This window comes from Photinus pyralis, unplaced genomic scaffold (genome assembly GCF_008802855.1).
Source record: "Photinus pyralis isolate 1611_PpyrPB1 unplaced genomic scaffold, Ppyr1.3 Ppyr1.4_LG8, whole genome shotgun sequence".
In the NCBI taxonomy this organism is placed as follows: Eukaryota; Metazoa; Arthropoda; class Insecta; order Coleoptera; family Lampyridae; genus Photinus; species Photinus pyralis.
In genome coordinates this window covers 4764101-4782290 of record NW_022170819.1, presented here as the reverse complement: position 1 = coordinate 4782290, position 18190 = coordinate 4764101, and the positions used below count along the sequence as shown (strand labels likewise).

The window sequence follows — 18190 nt, the reverse complement described above, 5'->3', positions numbered from 1 at the left end:
CTAAAATGTCTCTCTGTTTTCTCCCGATTTAAAAACCATTATCTTGCCGTTATTCTCATGTTTCGTTGGGTATCCATTTTCTCTTTCTATAACACGAAATGGGGTGCAATGATAATCCACTCAAACCTTCCCCATAAAATTTGTGTCGAAAAATAAGGCTAAGCCGACATGTTTCGGCTAACAAGACGCCGTAGTAGGGCCTGATGATGGCTTGGTAGCAGAAACATGTCGCCTTAGCCTTATTTTTCAACATCAAATGTTTTGAATAATTTGAATTTTATGGGGAAGGTTTTGAGCTCTTAAACGTGGATTATTCTCGTGTTTGAAGAGAAAATAGCATATTTTATGCGGAGCTAAAGTATAACTCATATGAAATACCACTTAACACTAACCTGTAAGTCATAGCAGTAAAAACAATAACGCCACAAAAATCACAATATGCAACATATACAGGGTGTCCATTATGTATGGAATACAGTATATATCTTGGTAAATATCGAATGTATACCAAATTTTTCTATTTATATGAAAGTTGTTTAACATTTTATTTCCCATAATACGGCAGCATTCAATTGTTTTTTATTATTTCAAAAAACAATTGATTTTTTTTAAATGCAGTGCACCTTTCCATTAGGCTCATTTGATAGAGATTTTTTTTCTGTACCCTTACTCAAGAAAATTTTTCAAAAAAATGTATTATAATTAGATTAATGACATTAAGCCAGATATGCTACATCAAAATAAAACAAATGAACGTGTAGGTTTCTTATTAAACCTTGAAGACAAAACGAAATTAGCAGTAAAATGGTTTTCATCGCAATGATTGTTTAAAATGTTCACCATTAACTGCAAGGCACAAAAAGCTTGAAATAAAAATTAATTTCATCTACACGGATGCTAACGTGTTACGTCATTGAAAAAAGAAAAAAATCTATCAAATGAGCCTAATGAAACTGTGCATTGCTATTTAAATAAATTCAATTGTTTTTCGTTACTCATTTGTTTTCTGAAATAAAAACAATGGAATGCTGCCTTATTATGAGAAATAAATGTTTCATATAGAAAAATTTTATATACAGTCGATATTTACCGAGATATATACTATATTTAATACATAATGGGCACCCTGTATATCTCTCCAATTCAATTCCTAATCACTGGGGGATCTCAAAATACTGACAAGAAAGGTAAAACAGTAGGAAAAATAATAAACAATAGCAATCTCATAATACCCAATGACGGTTTGCCCACACATTTCTGCCAAAGGACAGGACAAGAAAGGTAAAACAGTAGGAAAAATAATAAACAATAGCAATCTCATAATACCCAATGACGGTTTGCCCACACATTTCTGCCAAAGGAGCTTCACCGACTTGACTCAAATAGTCCCTGTACAGGATGTTCCTATAGAGCAAACCTTTTCTGTAGGAACATTAGGAAACGGTGGTACAACTTTCGCCTCAAGAAAACTGTCCTCTGTGGCCTATATCAAATAATTACGTTATAACCGTGTGATTCCAAAAAACGACTCAATGGTTTATGAGCTATAACCCAAAGTTCTTTTCTTTGCCATTGTTCTCAGAATTTGTTTATAAAAACGGTACTGCAACAATTGTTACACTTTCAGTTTCAGCTCAAAGAATTCCTTAAACATTTAAGGATTCGATTATAAAAAGAGCACTCCCGTATCTTGAATGGTTTAAGCTTTAAGAGATTTGAATTTTTTTTAATAGACTTCTAATTTTAAATGTTAAATTAATTCCGAAGAAAATGGCGCATTTATAAATAAAATAGAAAACTGTATGTTTCTATTTACGGAAGCGACATCTTGAAACTATTTTTTTATACATACGTCAAATGTGACATTTCGCTGATCATATTCAAACAGCGAAGTATAGTTTCGTTGCTAGGGGTAGAGAGGCGGAAAACAGGCAGAGAAATTTTACTTCTCTGCCTCCTTACCACTTCTCTGCCGCTTTTGATTTCTATGCCTGTGTTTATATACAAGAATTTCCAGCATACTAATTAAAAAAAATTTAGTGTTTACCACGGACGAGTGAGATCCGCTGACACGTCGGAATGTCCGTACTCGGCGCTTAAAGGCGCCTCGTACGTAAAATTTCCAACTGGTCAGCGAAAACTCACTTCTCGTCCTTGGTAAACAATATACGATTATTTCAATTCAAAACGGCCGATTATGGCTTTGAACCAAATTTCAAGTTTCTATTTCAACTGCAAGTTTAAAATGTTCTAACCAACTGGCTACGTGAATCTCCCTGTACACTCGTAGTTAAAGAAACCTAATTATAATAAAGGCTTAGTATTATTTTCGCTGGCCAGGCAAATACTCAGTATTTAGACAAACGGGTGCTGTTGCCGCAACTGCCTGCGAGGTGGCGTAGAATCTTTCGGAATGAAATACGGGCCGATTATTGGATCGCAGCGAGCTTGGTCGCGATATTTACTTTGGTTCCGTTTAGGTTTTTTACTTGGGCAATTGCATATAAAAAATTATACAGAAAAAATCGGAATAGCGTGCGAGTTCTGCATTCAATTTTTACGATCGCCCAAGTGCAATCGCATGACTCGAGAATCAGTCGTGCCAATTTTTGTGAATTGCAGGAAACATATAAAGCGCCTGTGGGTCTGAATTGTAGTAGGTCCTAATTTAAACTCGTGTTCCAAATTATAGCCGGAAGTAAAATACGGAGCGCAGTTTTCGTGTTTTAAAATTCCAAGAAAAACGTTTCTTTCGAGTGCAGCGCGTACGCATACTCAACAGTTATCAGTACAATTCATATTAACTTCGCCGTAAAGAGCAATTTTGAAATTGCGAACGTATAAAGGTAAACTAAAAAGGCAAATTCACCGACCGAAACTGTGGCATAAATAAACTCTCCGTCGTAAAATGGTCTTCGTTGAAAATCAGAGATTCCCAAATAATAAGCAGCAAAATTAACCCTGCAAAGGCCAATAATATTTAAAGCTTATGATCTACTCTTAAACTTAAAATATCTCACATTTACGGCGAAATTTCGAGAACACTCAAAAAATTAAATCTAAAACTACCGTTACATGCTTGCGAAGCCTTTCACTAGCGTTTCCAACGAACCCTCAATTCTTTTTCCATGATATCTTAGGCCCTTTCTAGAGCGATTGAAGTTATTCTTTGTTTTTCTGAAACTGTGCGAGCATAGGAAGGTCTGCAAACAGAGTATAAGGCTCTGATGTATTAGATTTGTAGCTGCAGACCGCGATCTTGATGCTTTATGGTCCAGGAAGCCTAATCAGTTTTACTAAGAAAGGGGAATCCAAGTTGATATGTGATAAAGAAAGATAGCAACGAGCTGAAAAGGATTGCGGATGTTTGTAAACAACTGAATTGGGAGACGCGCTCACTTAACACATAATTTGGGGATTCCAACCGGGAATCTTTGCAGGAGACGTCTCAAGCTCCTCACAGTTTCAAATGCAAGTTAATACGTGGCGGATTATATATATAGCGGAGTACAATGCATCTCGACGTAAACTAGCTACATGAATGCATCTCGAGTGGATCTCTCTCGTGTAGCTATTCATAAAACAATAAAGGCAAATCTTGTAAGGTCGCAACCGTACGTTCGTGTAATAACTCAAACCCCCCGACGTGTACGTAACACCCTCCTACACGATTTCCAACCTTCCCATAAATAAAGCAAACTTCATGTAACAACACCAACACCACCATCATGCATTAATGCCAGAAATATAACAAATATGGATATTCGCCTACTTTGCTTGCTCGAAAGCTGCTCGCTTAACGTTCGAGGGTACTTTAATTTCCTGCCAAGTTTACCAAGTTTGTAAAACTTTGCGAGCGTCCACGTCTCCTGTTAAAATACAAAAAATAAATAACGAAAGGCGATTATGGGGCACTCGCACGAATTTGTATGTTTCATAGGCCAATTAGAATATACGTTTATGAAAAATTCTGAAAAATTTGTTGATTGAATTTTTACACCTTAGCGGTCACCCAGGGTATTATTAACCTTGTTTTGAATTATTTTTTCTTAAAAATTAGGCTCAAATTAAGTACGGCTTGTTGTTAAACAATACGGTGCACTGAATATGCAAGTGTTTGCATTAAATTAGGTAAATTGAAACCGAGCTAATGGATTGAGGGCTGTGTTGCACTAAATAGAGGTATGTTTCGCCCTATTTTGATGGCGAACCCGAAATCATTACATAAGAGAGACGGTTGCATTTTTTAAGTTATCTGATTCTAGTGACGTGTAATTTGCTGGTATTGATCGTAACAGATGGCGAAGGAAGTAAATGGTAACAGTTTTTGGAACGATTTTGGAAGGTCATTGAGCGTGTTGGAAGCTCTTGAAGATTGCGTCTCTTGGAAGCTCTTAAATGGTTTTCATAGGCTCTAGACAAGTCTTTTAAGGCATATTAAGGTCCTTAAAGGCGGCGAAAAACTCTTAAGGGCTCTTTAGGGAAAATATCTGCTCTCAGGAAACTGTTTGATACTTTCAAAAGTTCACTCTACATTATTGAAGACTTTTTGGATGCTCTGGCAACCCTTAAATGCTCTCAAATACTTTTAAAAGTCCTTAAGAGGAGTCGTTTGCTTTTTTTCTTAATCTATTTTGCCTTATTCAGTACGTTGATGTTCGCTTGGTATTTACCCGTGTAGGGTCGGGAAAGAATAACCCTACTGCAGAGACACTGCATGTCGTAAGAGGCGACTAATCAACGGTCTGAAGTCGATAATCAGTCCAATTCTGTAACTTAAAATAACCTTAGCAACTTGCTAATAGTGAAGGTAATTGCTAGATAAGCAATATTTGTTAAAAGTGGTATTCTGTACTGACAAACTGCGCAATATTATTTTAACAATTCAATTGCTTGACCCCAGCAATAGGTAAAGTGCTGTTGTTAAGTCTTAGCAAGTGTATTTCACCCGTTCATATATGGCAGGTGGATGGTTTAAATACGAATTTTTAAACGCTGTGATTCTTCCCATAATTCATCTAGTTTTTAATATCGTTTGGAGCAGCTCTTTCATGAACTAACATGGCATTTTTCCAAAGAAGTTGGGTGCGCTATTGCAGACACTTTCTCTGTCCGTCTGTGCGAGGCCTTAACTACTCCTACAGTTCAAGATATTTAGTTCGTTCTTTTTGCATTGGGTAGCGTATAACTCTGGCATCTGAGGCAAGCAAAATCTTGACGATTAAACGGCGCAATGTCAACTTCCCTTTTTAGAGAGAAATTTTGTTGAAATTTTAAACATAGCTGTCTCTAATAAAGATAAGCATATCGCATATTGTAAACATCAGACGTGCGCATGCGCAAACTGCGCAACTGCCAAATTTCTTATTTCTTATTTATAGAGAAATTTTAATAACAGATCCTTCTAGGAAAGATAATCGCATTGGGCATTGGAAAATGCGCTAGTTAATCGCCTTAGGGCGAAAACTTTTTTACTTGTTTTCTAAATTGTCCACAATTATGGAATGTTGCTCCTATGCTGTTCTAGCGCCACGCTGTTTGGTATCTGTATTTTCCATGGCGAGCAAATACAAATTACAAGTCGCACGTCACTTTTAAAGCACAACGCGCCTAATCGGTTAAACTTAAATCAAAAATAACCTAACCTTACAATTAAAAAGTTTAGACAGTTGTGAATTTAGGTGGTCAGAGTTCAGTAGGCCTAATGCGTCTAATTTTAGGCCCAGTGACAACACTCTGTCACTAAGTTCTGACTAGTTCGTAGCAATTTGACGAAGTGTAGGAATATTAGCAATATTGCTCAAGTTGGTAGTTAGAGAATGACAAATTTGTTATTATTGCTCATAATATTGCTAGAATTTTGTGTGAGCAACCTTGCTATAGTTAGCAATATTGCAAACTTGTTAGTTACAGAATTGGACTGAATGTCGGCGTATTTTGCTCGTGCGACTAAGTGGAATGTACTGTTAATTTCACTTACTTAATTAGACGGAGTAAAATTTCTAAAATCGGTAGTTCAATTAACACCTATTGTTAATTGGAATTTCTCAGGTTTGCATAAAGGTCTCTTATCAACCCGATAACAAAAACCTGCTAATGATGGCTTAACGTGTCCGAAATTCTTAAATATTAATTTACCTCCGTCTTCTAAATGACAAGAGCTTTTGGACGCATCAAAAATTGAAATCTCTAGAACGGTTGCGTTGGTGTCAACAAAGAATCGCATAATGCAAAACGTCGACAAAAACCAGGCGGACATTTAATTAAACAGAAAAATTCAATTTCGATTCGAAGTGCCTTTAAGACCGTGCCTGTAGTGGTCTTTGGAGCCTCTAATACCCCTTTAAGAGTATCTAATAAGCAAATTTTCAAAAGCCTTTAGGATTCTCCACGAGTTTTAAAGGTGTTTTAATGCTTTGAGGATCCCCTAAAAGTACTGAGAAGCCTTTAGAAGCTCCTGCACCCTTATCAATTTTAATAGATTTTAGGAGATTTTAAGGGCTCTTAACGAAGGGTCTCTCGAATGTTTTAAATACTTTATGAAGGGATTTAGTGTGCAACACCTTTTAAGAGTCGAACTTTTAGGAGTTTTCATGGATTTATAAGTGCATTCAAATCTTTAAAAGACACCAACTCTCAAAGAGCCTTTAAGATTCTACAAGAGCCTTATAGATAATTTTAAAGGCCTAAGTGTTCAGTCTTTAAGAGTTTTTAAGGATTTTTATCATTCTTCTCTGGGATTCTTTAACATTGTTGTGTCCAAGGATTTCCAAGAGAAAGCTCCATATGTTTTTTACCTTGCGAGAAGACACCGCGGAAATTATTCGGAATTCCGGCTATACAATCTCAGTCTGCTTCTTTGATCCCCTTTCCAGGGCTACCGTTCACACTTTTGATTTTTCACTTCGCTATTGAGCACTTATTGCGCTCTTGGAATGCTTTTTAAGGGTCAAGGCAAGGCTTCTTATACCCTCTTTAATCGTATTAGGGATTTTAAAGGCTCCTGAATACTTTGAAAGACTTAAAGACTTTAAAAGTTAAATTACTGGTGTTATAGTGCCCTTAGAACAATGTACAAGGTACACCCTCAAAAACTTTTGGGTACTCATAGAGATACTTAACGATTCTTAAAGGATTAGCCTTTAGGTTTTTTTACTTTTCACCCTTGGAATGTCTCATAAGCTATTCTTAAATTAAACAACGTTGGGGTTGGGGTTTTATTTTTTTTAGCGCATTTACCAGCTCATCTTGGAAGGCGCTATTATGGCCATGGTCCGTCCGAGGTCGCATCTGCTCCTCCGGTTTTCAAGATATTTAGTTCGTTCTTTTTGCATTCGATAGCTTATACCTCTGGCACCTGAGCCAAGAAAAATCTTGAGAGTAATTTGCGCATGCGGAAACTGTGCATAATGGCAACTTTCTTATTATGAAATGTTAACCACGGATGAAGACAAGCATATCGTATTATAAAAATCAGATGTGCGCATGCGCATTGTTAACTTCTTATTTATGGAGAAATTTCCTTGATGCTTCACATAGCCAACGTCCAGAGTTAATAAGAGTTTTATAAAGGTTTTCAGAGTCTAGTACTTAACAATTGTAATTGGTGGTAGCTTTAGAGTTTTATTTTCAAATTTCAATTTTGTTCAATGCAGGAAATTAGCTGTTGCTCTTAAATTCTTCTTAGATAACATTAGGGAAAGATTTTCTTTTATTTTAATTCTACATTTCTTGTTTTATCTATTTCGATTTGTTGGGTACCTAACCGTGTAGAGTCGGGTATGAATAACTCTACTGCAGAGACACTGCATGTCGTAAGAGGCGACTAATCAACGGATAGGAACAATGGGTGTGGAAATTCCTGGTGTAACGTATTTTTCGTTGGTGTCGTAAGAAACGTCAAGTAATGCATTCGTGAAATTCCTGTCTGTCCGTGCTGTAACGGCCTCTACAACTTTAAAGATATTTACTTTCGAATTCGGTATCTGGCATCTGGACCAAGAAGAATCGTGGCTTGATCCTTACCACCTGAAACCTATAAAAAAATCAAAATCGTAATTTTTATTTCAGATCCAGGGATTTTTTGAGTATCTTTCTCTGAAATTTTTACATTACGGCAAATTATAAACTAAGGAATAAGAGTAAGTTGTTTAAAATCAACAAAAGCAATAAAAAATCTCTCTCGACTACGGTTAAAGCACGAAAAGCTTTCAAATTCCATAAAGTGGACTCGCATTCGTTATTTCGGCATTTTAAAAACAAAGAGCTTTCGATTTTTCAAATTTAAGTCTCGTCTTCAATTAAGATTAGTAGAGCGCACATTGCACGAATTTCGTTAAAAATCCCCTCGACGTTAAATGGACGGAGAACTTCCTCTCAAACGAAACGGGACTTTTAATAATAAATATTTTATTTACTAAACGGTTGCGGAAATTAGAAAAGAGATTGACTCCCAAGTCACTAATCTAATGTAAAGGGAGGAGGAGTCGACATAAAAGATGTATTTTGATTGACCTCCTTTCTTTTGAACCGAAACGCTGCGACGATGTTTCGGGGGGTAAAAGGCAAATTAAATTTGCAAGTCCTAATGTTTTTGGGGTTGGTTTATTGACGAAATTGCAATCGATTTATGTCGCATGTTCTGTGATGCTACCTTTTATCAAACTAAGCTTTGTTTTGTTTTTGCTTTGCGTGGAATTATTTTAGTACTCGTGGGGGAATGTGCGCTTTCGCTTGAGTGTCTTTGGAATCCTTTTCTCAAAGTTTGCAAAGTTAATTTTCGAAAGTTACACGCGTTTTGCGGATAATCCCGACTTTACTTTCTAAGCCAATACAACTCTTGTCGGTTGAACTTGTGGCGATACTGGAGAATAAACCTCGCAACGGTATTACTTAACAATAATATGACAGACCCTCGCAGAAACACAGTTTATCGATACTTCCTTGTTTTTAAAATTCTCTTATAGTTGTGTGGGGATTCATCAACCATTTCTAACGAGAGAAATCATCCCTTAGTGGCTTAAAAGTATGTAAAAAATGGATTTTTTTAAAATTAATCAATGTAGTGAATATGCAGTTTGAAGAATCCGACGAATCTGGAAAATTGGAAATGTGAAAAACCCGAAGCAATAGAATAAGGACACGTAGACACTAAAGCAACTAAAGATCTCAATAAATAATATAAAGAATTCGACAAATTTAAAGAATCTGAAGGAACTCAAAAATTTGAATAATCTGGATGCTATTTGAATCGATACAAAAAAATCAAAAACACTTTTTCATTGTCATTTTTGAGCTCGACAAGACACCGTTGAGAAGTTTTCAATACAACGTTTCGTTTCGGAGAAATCATCAACTTCATTTTTTTATATGACCTGTAAAAAAAGTACGGAGCATTTTTTATTACGACTACGATATATGGCACACACAAACAAAAATAAAAGTTTTGGAAACTGCTGGTTTTTAATAATAATAAAAATGTATATTTTGTGGCGAATTCTTAGAAATAGTAGATTTTTGGTTTCAACAGGATGGTGTACCAGCGCACCGCGCCCGAGAGTACCTATTGAACTTTTCCATTTTCCAGAAAATTTGTCCGATAGGTATTCTTGCGTTGTGCGCGGTGGCACCATCTTGTTGAAAGCAACCCAATTTTTGGTTTTTTAGGTAACGAGAATGTATTGAAAACGTCTCAACGGTGTCTTGTAAAGCAAGGAGAAAATGTTTTATTATTTTTTTTTGCATCTGTTCAAAAGACATAAATACGAAATCGGCCAATTTCGATTTTTCTGGCATATCTTCGGAACTAATCGGAGTTTTCTGGTTTTCTTTGAAGTATGATAAGAGCAACTTTTCGCTAATTTGACCATCCTCGTATCTTCTATGGAATCGGAGATTCCCATGATAGACATCCTTATCGTGAACACGGTGTATACTTAATGGGTGCATCAGCAACCCTCATAAGACATCACAAAGATTTCACCCTCAATCGGTTTTTTTAATGAAAAATTCTGCCATAACTTGATTACATTAATAGACTATGCTTAAAGGGTGCACCCTTAAAAACGATCATCAAAATTCAACCCTCAGTTGTTTTCAAATTAAGAACTTGCACTATGCTTAAAGGGTGTATCAGCAACCCTTAAAGTAATCATACAAATTCTACCCTCTATCGGTTTCAAATTAGTAAACATTCTGTGATATCTCATTCTATGATCAATGTAGATCAAACAACCCATGTAGAAACACAACATTGACTCAATATTTTTTTTCGACATTGCAATATTCTATAAATATTGTACTAAATATTGGCACAATATTTAATGTTGACATTTTTCATATTGTATATTGTTGTACAATATTGTTTTCAACTTGTACTTTCAATATTTACTACACAATATTTGGTATCCAATATTCTTGCAACATTGGGTATCTAATATTGATAAAATATTTGGTATTTAATCATGATACAATGTTTGGGAAGCAATATTGATACACCATTTAATGTCGCATATTTTTGATATTGTACAAATATCGAGGTTCAATACTACTGCCAAAGTCGAAGATCCTCGTGTTGAGTCTAGTTATTTAAATATTCACTAGAGTAATTTGTCGAATTTGTTTATCATTGTAAAGAAATCCAAAGAAAGTCTCAAAAATTTGTAAAGTAACGAGGCGAGGCGGCGCAGCTTCCAAACCGAAGATATGTTCACCTGTTGAATCAAACAATGCTATCCATTTCTAATCAGATTCAATTGAATTGATTTTAGAGACTTAAGCCCGAGCTTAAGCCCTGCCGTAGATTTGAGGCATAAGCATTAGGATACCAACTATAAAATGAGGAGACTCGAGCTGTTTTCTGGACTTCGTGGAAACATCGCAATTTATGAAAGTTGAGGCGAGAATAAAGAGCTTCTGTCACTGAATTAAAAATTGATTTTTTTCAATGCTTCTGTGAAAACAAGGTTTCAAATTTCGTGCAGAAAAATAGAAGAAGACTTCTAAAACGAAGGTTCAAACAATTTTGAAAAGACAAACTTATACCATATAAGGGGTCCGTTAACTTACCCCCCCCCCCCCACTGAGAGATTTCATAGTCGTATTATTTTGAAATGAATGCGCTCGTTATGCGCTCATATGCGCCACCGATAATAACTCTTGCGCCATTATCGTTTTTAGAAATCCGAAAAAACATTTGGGGGGGCCAAGTAAACGTAGCCCCCCCCCCCAGTACGTATTTTGTCCCTTATAACTAGGTCACCTGATACATTTGGTTATGCGCTCAATTGCGCCACTTGAATTAAAGCTAGCGCCATTACGGTTAAGCCGTGACAAACAGTGTAAAAATAGTTCAGGGTACAGAGTGTGTGTTGCATTTAAAAATACCAACTTTGGGCCAAGTCTTAGAAATGGTGGTCCAAACTTTTTTTTTGCTACGCCGCTGGATTCTACGTAAAAATATCTAAAATAATCCAATTTTTACGTTTTTCTATCCTACATAGGTAGATACTACATTTTTTTTAATTTAAATAGATTTAATCATCGGCAAAATAAATCTTAAATAAATACTAAAATATCACAAAAAGTCAAACTTTTCGTTTTCGCTCTGTGCCTCAGAAACAAACATAGCTACATTGATTCTGTTTGTGGTATTAAAAGTTTCATAAAAAAAGCGGCCGCGAAAAGGGTCTCTATCATTAAAAACAGCTACGATACACTGCAGTCTCAACCATAATAAGATACATTGTACAACTATACTTTTGAAAGTGATACTTTTTTTAAATTTGCAGTTTACAGCAAATAAGTGAAAGAAAGACACTGAGGTACAGCACATTTTGTTGTACAGTAATCCTTAATAATCCATAATTTAACATTCGGAATTTATTGTCACCCAAAAACTGACGCTATTGTTATTATTATTATTATTTAAACGCCATGGAAACGCATTGTAAAAATCGTAAAAAAAAGTAACACTTTCCATACGATTTGTTGACAAACTACGTCCAGTAATTCGATCACTATGCAAAAAACTAGAAGACTAGAATGTTTATGATCACTTTTAAGGGTTGCTGGTGCACCCCTTAATGATAATCAATCGATCCTTAAAGTGGATAACTGTTGGGCATCACACAATTTTGAACAAACAATTTATTTTTTATTTATTTATTTAAAAATGACATCACTTAAATTGGAAAAATTCCTAGTCTGAAACTGTCTGGGGGTAAAATTCTTATGGTGACTTTTAAGGGTTGCAAGTATGACATAAGTTTCACTAAAAGAAATCGACCTATAATGACTAAGAGTAAAATTTACTACTGTGATTGGTGTCATTTTTCCAGCATATTGTTAGACCAGCAACTCTGAGTGATTTTAAAAATCCTATACCCAGTTCGTTTCCAAATTACGAATTTTTTTATAAAAAATGCTCTCATATTTAGCAATTAATCGTATGTCTGACGAGTCTGATACAGAAGAGCTTTAAAAACCTGTAGTAGAAAAATTCAAATCATCCGAAGTATTCGAAGGTGTCCAAATAATTCGAAGAACCTGAAATACTAGAAAAATGAGAAGACTCAACGTTTTCTTGGGCCTGACCAACGTTAGTGTTCAAGGACTCCAAAGAATATAAATCTGATGGATTTGAAGAAAATTAAAAATTAAAGAATCAAAAGAACGGAAAATCCGAGGATTCTGGGGAATCTGAAGAATCAAACGAATTTCAAAAAGCTTTTCGAGTTGCGCAATGGTTTCCTTTAAGTATTTCAGCAGTTTTAGGGAACAACTTAAAAATCTACATTTCATTGATTTTGTGAATAAAATCAAAATAATCTGTTGCTAAAAAATCCCGGTGAGTACAAATTAGTACAAATTAGTCCTGAGTATGTAATTTACTATAAGCTTTGAGTAATCATTTTCAGTGGACAGATTGCTTTTATACAGGCGTTGGCGTGTAAAACCCCGAAGAAGCTCGTCGAAAAAGAATACTCTCTAGCGGTGCCAATTTATATATATAAAATATACAATGTTAATTATACAATTCCCAGGACAAAACTGAAATTTAAGCGATGCATAAGTTCTGAATCAACTACCAACAGAAGAAACTCCTGGACGATCATACTAGATTGTTTGCTTTAAAGCCTTAAATATACAGACACGGGAGAATAACGAGCTCTCACAATCCCCCTCGGCAATAAAAGATTCCTCCTATCCTTCTAGCAGTTTTACGGTCAAAACGCGAGCGTAGATTTCCTGTTTGAAATTATGAAAATAAGCCGGAATTTAATTTCGCGCAGGAATTAAAAAAAAACGAACGCCGAAACACCACGTATCAACTTTTTAATTAAATAAGATTAAAATTTGTTAATATAATCTATAAAAACTTTTTAATAACAGTCGAAAACTTCTCTGTTTCATTTAATAAGTTTCAAGAATCCTCCGACTGTGAAGGGAATTCCGCACGGGCGAAATTTACTCGAGCTTCGTGACTTGGATATTAAAAATTTGTACCGCGATCACACGAAATATTGACAAATTTGCAAACGGCGGATTTTCTTCAGACCGAAACGCGAGCACTTCGCCGAAAATCGAGTTTCCCAAAAATTTACTGCGAGACGCTCCAACCCTTACGAGTGGGGTAGGTATGCGGTATGTTGTAGACGAGGCGATTTTGATTTTTTATGCGCTGTAAAGCGTTCGCAATTCGAGACTTACCTCAATCATTTATGCTGAAAAAGATGGTTTCCATTATTTAATTTCAAAGAGAGATATTCTATTTTCAGGCAGTCGACGTGACTCGGAATAAATCAGTCTTATTATTTAAACGCCCAGATCTCGAAAGCTGATTGATGATGCGCTTCAAGTACATGTGCAAGGCGCATATTTTTCTGTTTATCGCTGTAATTAATTGCACTCTCGAAGTGTTCTCCAGAGGAAATTTCTGCATTCGTTAATTTAATCACGTTGCGTCATAACGACATGCATTCATTTCTACGTCCCGAGGAAACATGAATGGAAAACTTCTGCAAGCCCAAGCATCGTCAGCACTACCTCCAAGGGCATTAGTTTCGCCATAAAGCTCTACTATATGAAGTCCTTTACAAAATGATGTAGCGATAAGGAATAGCTGTATCGGCAGAATTAGAGAACTAATCTTGATTAACGTGCAAGAGGTATCGATCTGTCATTACATTTCTCGCGAGGCACTCATCCACTTTAAATTATCCCCTTACAATAAAATAGAATCAAGTAAAACAATACAGTCGGTGAAAGCATTATTGTCAATTATATGAGGAGACCAAAGTATTTTTCCAAATAAAGCAATGGTCCAAAACGTTTCCTTTGGGAGCTGGTTGGGAGTCTCAATATTTTGCGTTTCTACTTTTTTGGCACCGCGACCTACACCTCAACTAAACTTCTTCCGTAGTCAGACAACCTGAACTTAGCTTACACCACCTTTATTATAAAAAAAGGGCTGACTGCCCGTAAAAAATTCGCGTATACAAATGGACACGCTCTTCAACTGCCGCGAAACCAGCAACCTCGTTTTTACGTTGACGTATTAAAGGAAACGCCACTTCCAGGATAGAATAATCTCATTCTTTATGAATTTTCAAATGACCCGCCGTTATCAAATTTTGTAGATCGGAGATCGTGAATGGGTAATGCAGACCAAACAATAAGGAAAGCCCTTTTGACATCTCCGTTAGCTTTATGCGCAATGTCAAGTTATAACCATATCCAGTAAACTCGTTTGCTAAATTTGTTTAATTTATTTATTCTGTCATTTTCGCGATGCCGTAAACGATACCAGTAAAACGAAAGCGCTACTGTGGTAGCATAATATAAAGTGATAGCAGAATGACATTTTCCATATAATAACGAAGTTTGGCGAATGAACTAATGACGCAATTAATCTAATTGATACAATGTATACCTACGTTTGAATGACAAATTACCCAAAACCCTAATTACGTACGTAAAATGAGCGCGCCGCAGATTTATTATAATCAACAACAAAATTACTTTCCGGCATGCGACTAAATGGGAAAACGAAAAACGGCCATACATTTTCAATATTTATTGTGGCAGTGGCAGTAGGTCAATTTGTGTTTACTGTTCGATATTATAACTCTCGCCAGGAAAGATTGCCGGTCACAGCTAGGGAATCTCAATCCCGGTATTTGCAGGATTGTTAGATGTTAATCCCGCGGGATCCCGCAAAACTTTAAATAAATTTGCAAATAAGCAATTCTGTGCGGTTAACTACTGTATTAAAATAAATCGCTAATTATCACAATATTTAACAAAAAAGTACCTTCAGCCCAACTTAGAACTCAAAAAAAAGGTGAACTTCTAAAGTGCCTCAAAAATCATAGTTCATTTTTAACGAAAAAGTTTAACAATTATTTAAAAATTAACATCTCAGTTATACGTTTCATTAACAAAGTACACAGAGTCGTCCCCTTGATCGCCAAATTCCTCAGTCCCGCAAATCCCGCGGGATCCCGCTCCATTTATGTGCGGGATTAATCCCGCAAAAATGCTGCGGGATCCCGGTATTTCGGGATCCCGCGATCCCGGTATTGCATTACCTAGTTACAGCCCTTTGAATTTTCTTTCGAAATTGGTTTCTACTCCATAACTTTTGTTGAGAAGTCTGATCGAAAAAGTACGAATTGTTTTGGATTCTACGCACCAAAATTAATAAGAAAAAGTGTTTTCCCAAGAAATTTTGGTGCAGTCGATTTTTGGTAAAAAAGGAAGGTTATACACTGCCTTTTTTTGAGCCCCGAAAAAAAAATTGTCTCTGATCGACCCGGAAAAAATTTTCTTATAGAATGTGGCCTGTAGAATCCATAATTTCAAACAATTCCAAGATTGGGCTACTAGTTCAAAAGTTACAGCCCTTTGAATTTTCTTTCAAAATTGGTTTCTAGTCTATAACTTTTGATTGAGAAGTCTGATTGAAAAAGTACGAATTGTTTTGAATTCTGCGCACCAAAATTAATAAGAAAAAGTGTTTTCCCGAGTAATTTTGGTGCAGTAGATTTTTGGAAAAAAGGAAGGTCTTTTTTTGCCGCGAAAAAAAAATTGTCCCAGATCGACCAGGAAAAAATTTTTCTTATAGAACGTGGCCTGTAGAATCCATAATTTCAAACAGTTCCAAGATTGGGCTAGTAGTTCAAAAGTTACAGCCCTTTGAATTTTCTTTCGAAATTGGTTTCTAGTCTATAACTTTTGATTGAGAAGTCTGATCGAAAAAGTACAAATTGATTTGGATTCTACGCACCCAAATTAATAAGAAAAAGTGTTTTCCCGAGAAATTTTGGTACAGTAGATCTTTGGAAAAAAGGAAGGTTTACACTGCCTTTTTTTGCCGCGAAAAAAAAAATTGTCTCAGATCGACCAGGAAAAAAGTTTTTCTTATAGAACGTGGCCTGTAGAATCCATATTTTCAAACAGTTCCAAGATTGGGCTACTAGTTCAAAAGTTACAGTCCTTTGAATTCGAAATTGGTTTCTAGTGTATAACTTTTGATTGAGAAGTCTAATCGAAAAAGTACGAATTGTTTTGAAATTCTACGCACCAAAATTAATAAGAAAAAGTGTTTTCCCGAGAAATTTTGGTGCAGTAGATTTTTGGAAAAAAGGAAGGTAATTTCAAACAGTTCCAAGATTGGGCTAGTAGTTCAAAAGTTACAGCCCTTTGAATTTTCTTTCGAAGTTGGTTTGTAGTCTAAAACTTTTGATTGAGAAGTCTGATGGAAAAAGTACGAATTGTTTTGAATTCTACGCACCAAAATTAATAAGAAAAAGTGTTTTATATATAATCGAAAAATTCCCTTATACCTTTCGGTGTTGGGATTACAGGTTGTTAACATATTGTCTACTTACTATTAGGTTACCAATAGGAAACAAAAATAACATATGCTCTAATTCACAAAACTCTTCCATTCACTTCTGTCTTTGGCCACTTCCTTCGCATTTTTGACTGTTTGTCCTCTTCTTATTATTATTTTATTCACCTCATTGCTCCATGTCTCCCTTGGTCTTCCTGGTCCTCTCCTTGTTTTTATGTTTGTTTCCCATACTGTCCTCGTTTGCATCTTTTCGTTCATTCGTTGTATATGTCCCCACCAATTCAGTTGTTTCTTCTCTATATGTTCTTGTATTGATTCTATGTCTAGCTCCTCTCTTATACTGGTGTTTCTTAGTCGATCTATTCGGGTTGCTCCTTTCACTGCTCTTAAGAATTTCATCTCAACTGCCTGTAATTTGCTTTTCATGTTCGTTGTGAGCACCCACGATTCGCTGCCATATGTTAGAGTCGGTCTGTATATGTTTTTTACGTTTTGTTTTGGTTCCTCTCAATGTTCACTCCAAGGTATTTTATGTTTGGCACTTGTTCTATTACTTTGTTGTCTACTGTTATATTCAGCACCTCTTCCTCTCCCTGTGATATAATCATTACTTTTGTTTTGTTTATGTTCATCTTCATGCCGTGTGTCTTCAATGTTTCATTCCAACTGTTTATGTTACCTTGTAGTCCGTTTTTTGTATTGGCTGCTATCACTAGGTCGTCGACGAAGAGGCATTGAGTTCTCTTCCATACTGTTTCTCTTTGTACTTTATCGAATGCTTTCTCCAGATCTACGAATGCTAGGTAAGTTTTTGTTCTGCTCATTCTGGTCTTTTCTATTATTTGTTTTATTGTGAAAACATGGTCTTGCACTCCTCTTCCTTTTCTAAAAGCGCTCTGTGATTCAATTAGGGTTGGTTCCGTATATTCGCTTAGTCTTTTTTGTAGGATTCGTTCGTAGGTTTTGAGTGCTGCACTTAGTAGAGTTATTCCTCTATAGTTATTGCAATCTCGAGCATTCCCTTTTTTAAATATTGGCACAATTAATCCAATCTTCCAATCTTCGGGTATTTGTTCTTCGTCCCATACATAATTTCCAGAACATTTCCGTTCCTCTATCGTCCAGATTTTTTAACATTTCTGTGGTGATTTTGTCATACCCTGGCGCTTTCCCGTTCTTTAGGGATTTGATGGCTTCATTTATTTCTTCTTTTGTGATTGGCTTTTCTGTTTCGTGATCTGTTGCATTCTTCGTCTGTTCAGAGTGTTTATTGTTTTGTTCGTTGTTTCTGTGGTCTAGTAAATCCCGGAAATATTCCTTCCATCTATCCAT

General features: G+C 35.9%; 1 protein-coding gene across 4 annotated transcripts in view; it reads left to right on the top strand.

Annotated features, from left to right (window-relative positions):
- The window catches only part of LOC116177803 (Ig-like and fibronectin type-III domain-containing protein 1), a 219350-nt gene that overhangs the window by 55311 nt on the left and 145849 nt on the right, over window positions 1-18190 (top strand). The gene's annotated exons all lie outside the window — the stretch shown is intronic.